Source organism: Nematolebias whitei, chromosome 19 (assembly GCF_014905685.2).
Source record: "Nematolebias whitei isolate Nwh7 chromosome 19, NemWhi1, whole genome shotgun sequence".
NCBI lineage: Eukaryota > Metazoa > Chordata > Actinopteri > Cyprinodontiformes > Rivulidae > Nematolebias > Nematolebias whitei.
Window position 1 is genome coordinate 17,740,712 of NC_056516.1, and position 7,415 is coordinate 17,748,126.

Genomic DNA, 7,415 nt, shown 5'->3' on the forward strand with positions numbered 1-7,415 from the left:
GCATGTGACTGCTGGTGGAATCAAACCCCCAACACTTGCATTGGAGGACAACTGCTCTAACCAAGCAAATCCCACTGAGATAACTTGCCTTTTTTTGCCAGGGAGGTGTGAGCCTGAAGTCAACATGGCGAACATGTTTTTGGACTGTGGGTGGAAACTGGAGTACATGGGTAAAACACGCAAACACGAGGAGAACACACAAACTCCAAACAGAAAACACTCGATCCAAACTGGAGATTGAACCTAGGAATTGTTGCTGTGAGGCAACAGTGCTAACCACTAATCCAATGTGCTTCCTTACATGTCCTATCTGGCACTGGCATGTTCTTTTTTTTTCATTCCACCTTTATTTAAACAGATAAATCAGATTGAGCCTCGAAGACTCATTTACAAGTGAGACCTGTTTGGACAGACAACAAAAAGTGGTGAAAAATGAAACATAGGGTTTGGAGACAAAAATATGTTTTATGCTTTTTAAACATTATCGCTATATTTAATATATACAAGTAATATTTATATAGTATATTTTGTATGATTGTTGCAGGTTTTCCAAAAACTGCTCAGCTCATGGTTCATATAAACTGAATTGTCTAAAATTTCCAGACAAACTCTTCTTACTTCAATAAGTTTTTCTGATACGAATGCAAATTATACATTTAAACAAAATATTTTTTATTTTAATTCTCGCTGCTGTAGGACTTTAATTTGTCTTTAAAATTCCCCAGATTGATGGGAGCGCACATCCAAAATACACAAACTTCATCTCCCTGAATCTAAAAAACGATCTTCAGAACTGGAGGTGAAGGATGTTCTTACTGTCTCTGTAGAAACATGAAAATAAAACGTGTGACCATCAAAGTCTTCAGCCGCTCACCGTTCATGAATTTTTACATTTTGCAAAGGCTTTTCTCACAGTAACTGTTTGAGGCTTACTTTTCAGACTGCGTTTCTTCTGGTCTAAGATACCTTGGCAGTGTGGATGTGACCATGGTTATCATGGTGACCATAATGAGCTCCTCGAAGCATCTTTATTATTTATCTTGATCTCACTTCTCTTTATAATTCTTATCATTTTTACATCAAAACACATTGAGCATGACTCTCAGCTACTACCACACCACACTTCAACTCATCCATCCATTTACTTCACCTTTTACCATTCTGGGTCTCTTTATCCTCTTCAGCAGTAGAGCAGAAGGTAAGTGTTCCTCTGAAACATGGACTGACCTTTGTGGATCTTCTCTTAATCGAGGCAGGACTCGTTGTATCTGATGGTCAGTTAAAGGAAACGTGTTTTATCTGCGGCTTCACTGGAGCAGACAGACTGCTGCACAGATAATCTTTAGTGTTTGACCTAATCAATTGTTTTGTGGGATCTTTGTGTGCTTGAGGTTGCAGTAAAGTCGTCCATTAGAAGAAGGTTTTACAACACGGCAGCCTGGAGGACTGCCTTCTCTGGACACATAGAGCTTTACCTGGGTAAAGCATTTATTTTTGTTTGTTTTTAATTAAAGTTTTTTTTTTGTGTGTGTGTGTGCAGTCAATAAAATTAAAAAAAATCTGACAAAGCCTAAAAATAATTTGCGTCAGAATCATTTCAAATGCTTCCATAACCTCACAGTACCTTTACTATACTCTCATGTTTAAGGAAAAATTCTCCACATAAGCTAACACACATGACAATACAAAATGTAACCCAACATTTATCATAGATAAAACTCATTCCACTTAATAATGGTTTTCTTTTTAGCTCCATTGCTTTACTTTCAGTTTTTATTTTAGCTCATTAGGTGGTGTTTTGCATTTACGTTTGAAGGCTGCCTCTGCAAAATATTATTGAGATAGACTTCAACACCCTCTGGAAGCAAGACGCTGCTGCCTCATCTTGTCGGCCAAAAATGTTTTAGTTTAGATGTACTGTAAAGGGCAAAAACACGTAATGTACACAAATAAATGACAAGTGCCTCATACATGTCCTGTACCGGTCCTGCACCTTTGTGACCTCTGCTCCTTGTAGCCTCAATGTTCCACCAGTCTCCCTCTCATTCACACACATGTACTCTGTCATACTATGTTTGACTTTCCTCTTCTTTCAAGTGCATACCTCTACCTCTCCAAGTTGTCTTCCACCTGTTCCCTGTTCTCATTACAGATCACAATGTCATCTGCAAACATCATAGTCCATGGGAATTCCTGCCTGACCTCATCTGTTAGTCGGTCCATCACCAGAGCAAACAAGAAGGGGCTCAGAGCTGATCCTTGATGCACGCCCACCTCCCTCTTGAAGCTTTTAGTCACTCCTACAGCACAACTCACCACTGTCCTGCTGTCCTCATTCATGTCCTGTACCAGTCTAACATACTTCTCTGCCACTCCAGATTTACTCATGCAATACCACACCTCCTCCCTTGGCACCCTGTCATATGCTTTTTCACCAGCACACTTCTTCTCCATTCCTGAGGCATTTTCTCACCCTCAAATATGCCATTGAACATTTGAGTAAAAAACATCACTGCCATCTCTCCAAGACATTTCCAAACCTCCATTGGTACGTTTGTCATCAGGTCGTATTGCCTTCCTCTTCTTCATTCTTTTGAGAGCTTTCCTGACTTCACCCTCACTAATCTTTCCCACTTCCTGGTCCACAGTTTCTATGACATATACTGTTCTTTCTTGTTCAATTTCTTCATTCATTAGCTCCTCAAAATACTCATTCCATCTTCCCACCACCCTCTCCTCACTTGTTAGAATATTACTGTTCCTATCTTTAACAAGACTAACCTGCTGCCCATCCTTTCCAGCCTGATCCCTCTGTTCTGCCAGTTGATAGAAGTCCTTCTCCCCTTCTTTAGTGTCCAGCCTTTCATGCAACTCACCATATGACTTCTGCTTTGCATTTGCTACCTTCGTCTTTGCTCTACATTGCATCTCCTTATAGTCTCCTCTCTTCAGTCCTCTCACTGTCATATTTCTTTTTGGCTAACCTCTTTCTTTGAATAGTTTCCTTCACTTCACTATTCTACCACAAGGTTTCCATCCATCCATCCATCCATCCATCCATCCATCCAACCATCCATCCATCCATCCATACATTCATCCAGCCATAAACCGATACCCCTCCATCCATCCATCCATCCATCCATCCATCCATCATCTTTGCCCACCTCTTCCTCTGTGGGTCACAGTTATATCATATCCCATATCCAGTCATTACTGTGTGAGAGGCAAGTACATGTAGACAGGTCTCCAGTCCATCACAGGGACACATAGAGACAAACGGGACAAACATCCATTCACTCTCTCACTCACACCTAGAGACAATTTAGAGTTACTAATCAGCCTAACATGCATGTTTTTGGTCTGTGGGAGGAAACTGGAGTACCAGGAGAAAACCCACGCATGCACGGAGAGAACATGCAAACTCCACATAGAAAGGTGATTTGAGCCGGCAACCTTCTCACTGACAGGCGGCAGCTCTACTAACTGTGTCACCGTGATGCTCCACAAGGTTTCCTTATCATCCATTCTCTGTCCAGATGACACACCAAGTACCTTCCTACACGTCTCTCTAATTACTGTTGCTGTAGTAGCCCAGTCATCTGGAAGCTTTTTCCTACCACCCAGAGCCTTTAACAGCTCCTCTCTGAATTTCTCACAACATTTTTCCTTCTTCAGCTTCCACCATTTGGTCTTCTTCTCTGATTTTACTCTTTTTCTCTTCTTCACAACAACAGTCATTCTGCACACAACCATCCAATGCTATCTGGCCACGCTCTCCCCTGCCACAACCTTACAGTCTCCAATCTCCCTCAGGTTTCATCTTCTACACAGAATGTAGTCAACCTGCATACTCCTTCCTTCACTCTTTTAGGTAACTCTATATTCCTTCCTCTTTTGGTAATACGTATTGACTACAGCTATTTCCATTCTCTTTACAAAATCCACCACCATCTGTCCTTCCTGGTTTCTTCCCTTGACAACAAACATACCCATCACTTCCTCATCCCCTCTGTTTCCTTCACCAACATGTCCATTCAGGTCTGCTCCAATCACCACTTTCTCCTCCCTGGGAATACTCTCTATCACTTCATCCAGATCTTTCCAAAATGTATCTTTCTCCTCCACATTACATCCAACCTGTGGAGCATAACCACTGACAACATTTAGCATCAGACCTTCTTCTTCTACCTTCAGACACATCACCCTATCTGACACTTTTTTCACCTCTACTACATTCTGTACCAACTCCCCCTTCAGGACCACCCCTACTCCATTTCTCTTTCTATCCTCACCATGGTAAAACAATTTGAACCCTGCTCCAATGCTGCGAGCCTTGCTGCCCTTCCACTTGGTCTCTTGGACACATAAAACATCTACCTTCCTTCTCTGCATCATGTCAGCCAGCTCTCTACCTTTGCCAGTCATTGTCTCCACATTTAGAGTTGGCGCCCTCAATCCTACATTCTTGACTTTCCTCTTCTCCCTCTGTTTCCTGACATGTTTCTCTCCTCGCCGTCTTCAACTAACAGTAACTCAATTTCCACCGACACCCTGTTTGTCAACGGCACCGGTGGTGGTCGTTGTTAACCTGGGCCTAGACTGATCCGGTGTGCCCTCTTTGGGACTGGCATAAGAGATACACTCCTATTCCCTAGTGGTTGGTTTTATAAAGTTAAAGGACAATACAAGGGTTATTTGAAAGAAGAAAAATTATTATGTGACGTGCTGATTTAATGAGTGGACCAGAACCACTACGACTCCGTTTTACTTCGCAGCATATGATCATGATCATGGACGCTGAGAGTAAAGATAATCACATAATTTCAACAAGATGAGGATGACAATTTAAGCAATGGAAGAATTAAAAAATCAAATGCAATTTTGTCAACTGTATCACAGCATCAGAACAGAACCCATGCCATAAGGGATATTCTAACTATTTGGATGTGGGTTGTAAGGAGAAGTTAGGAGAAACAACTCTTACCTCCTGTAGATAACCCTTTGAACAGCTTAAGGCCAGAGAAGGAGGTTTTTTTTTCCAACAGACCTGACAATCTGAATCCCAAAAAGACAAACAACTCTAAAGTATTACCAAATTAAGGATGGCCACCACAGTAGGCCATGTCGGTAAACATATAAATGGCTCCATCAGATTTGCAGAACTAAAACCGACACTTCTTGTGGTAGAATCTGAGTGTTCCCCAGCACACATGTCGGGAACTAACTGATTGTTTAATAGTATTTTTTTTATACGTTCAACTTATTTATTGAAGGCAACTCTGCTTTTCTTTAAAAAAAATTTTTTTTTGGCCCACTGGACAGATTATAATGAAACTTTTAGAAAGTATTTTTTGGATATACGTCTGATTAACCTTTGAACTCAATCCAAATTAAAGGGGATGCCACAGATAAGCCAGCTTAACAACCTAAAAAATGGCTGTAAATCAGCAATTTCACAGTTTTTCACCTGACTCTCTGGATTATAAAATGTTCCATATCAAAGTTTATAATTTATTTTAAGCTCATTACCTAAACTTTAGCATTATCTGTTGATGTTAAGCATGCCTACCTGGTAACAATCTATTTCACGAAGCACTTGAGAGATTTTATGGAAAAGCAGACACGTGATCAGATGTACTTCTACAACTCTTTAACTTCTGAAGTCAGCAAATTCATTAGCTAACAAAACAATGGCTATAACTCAATCTATTTTACAGCTATTGAGCTAAATTTGGTGGTTTTAGATGGACACAGCTGAAAGAAAGTCCCAGTATATTCTCCAAGTGACACCATCTTTCAGGATTGCATGAGATTGTGTTTAACGTCATTGACAAGGTTTGACTAAAACACCCTCAACACAGTCCCTTTTCATAATCTGATTATGCTTGTTTAAAACTGTGGCATGAAAAGTAACGCAATATGTATTCCACTAATGATTAAACAAGAACAGAACCCTACTTTGAAATGGCCAGAAGCTCAAACTGATGTGTTGTAAAAGACAGAATAACTACCGGTAAATGTGTAACTCTGATCCTGATCAGCGTGTTTGACCTCTGTGCGTGTCTCTGGTTCTTCTTCTCTCCTGCTAAGCACCCTCATCTTATCTTTAAGGTCATGTTTAGGCAAAAATTATGTTTGTAAATGTTAGTGATTTTTCACTATTTATTGGGGGCAATTAAAAAAGAGACCATTTACATGGATCTGCCAAAGTTTCCATGTGGGGCAAGGTTGCCAGGTAAGAAATAAATTATTGTACTAAGAAATGAACAACTGTATAAATATACTATTGTTTGTTGAACATGTACACAGAAAAGATGGGGGTAAAAAACTTTGCGTTTATGCCTGGCTCAGCTGCATGCATCATGCATTCAGTGTCAGCATGATCACAGTTACATCCAAACTGGTGTTTCTTCGAATCTAGGTTGTTGGTTTTGTTTTTACACAAACTGCAGCTCAGCAAAAAAAAAAAAAAAAAAAGATCCTGAAAAATGTTACCACCTGTTAAAGACAAAGAGTGTTGAATGGGGCATTTCACAGGACTGCAGACCTGGTTTAAACTACTGAGGGTCAAATGATGAAAACAGCAGTTCTTTGCTGCCGCCTGGTGGTGGAATATAGTATTGCTGAATATGGAAGTTCCTAGTGTTTTTTGTCGTTTGCTCCACTGAACCAAGAGAGTAAATAGGACTTGATGACTCTGTACCAATATGAACTAATTGTCTCGGACCATCAAATGTGAACAAAGCAATATGTTTCTACTCATGTCTATGTCTTCGCAGCAAATGTCTCTCCAAAGCAGCTGTAACTCAGACAAAATCACAGCTATTAGGCTTAAGTTTGGTATGGAGCAGCTGGACGCCATCCCAAACACATGCTCTAAGCAATAACTAATCGAGCAAGATCTGTTTACAAAACATTGATATTAAATAGAAAGTCAGCTCTGTTTTTTTTAGCTAATTTCATAAAAGTGAAAATGCGATGATAAGTATCTTCATTGTATGTTTCTATACAATGACAAAATCTGAAATCTGCATTAAATCCATATTAAACCCATATTAGACCCATGCTCCCTGGGTAGCTATGTGAGCGCCTGGGGTGCAGTGAGGGATTAGGTGTCTTGCTCATGGACACCATGACATGTGCGGAATTGAACCTGTGACTTTCTGGTCCCAAGTTGGCTGCCCTACCAAGACGGATTCAAACAAAACTTATAAAAAAAAAAAAACAGACAGTGGATAGACTAGAGTCATTCCAATTGAAGATGGCTGAGTAGAATCATACCTATGCTCTCTCATACAACTATTTTTTTTCTTTGACGTTTTAAAATAACACTGATTTTAACACTCTTTGCAGTTCTGTTATACCAACACACACACACACACACACACACACACACACACACACACACACACACA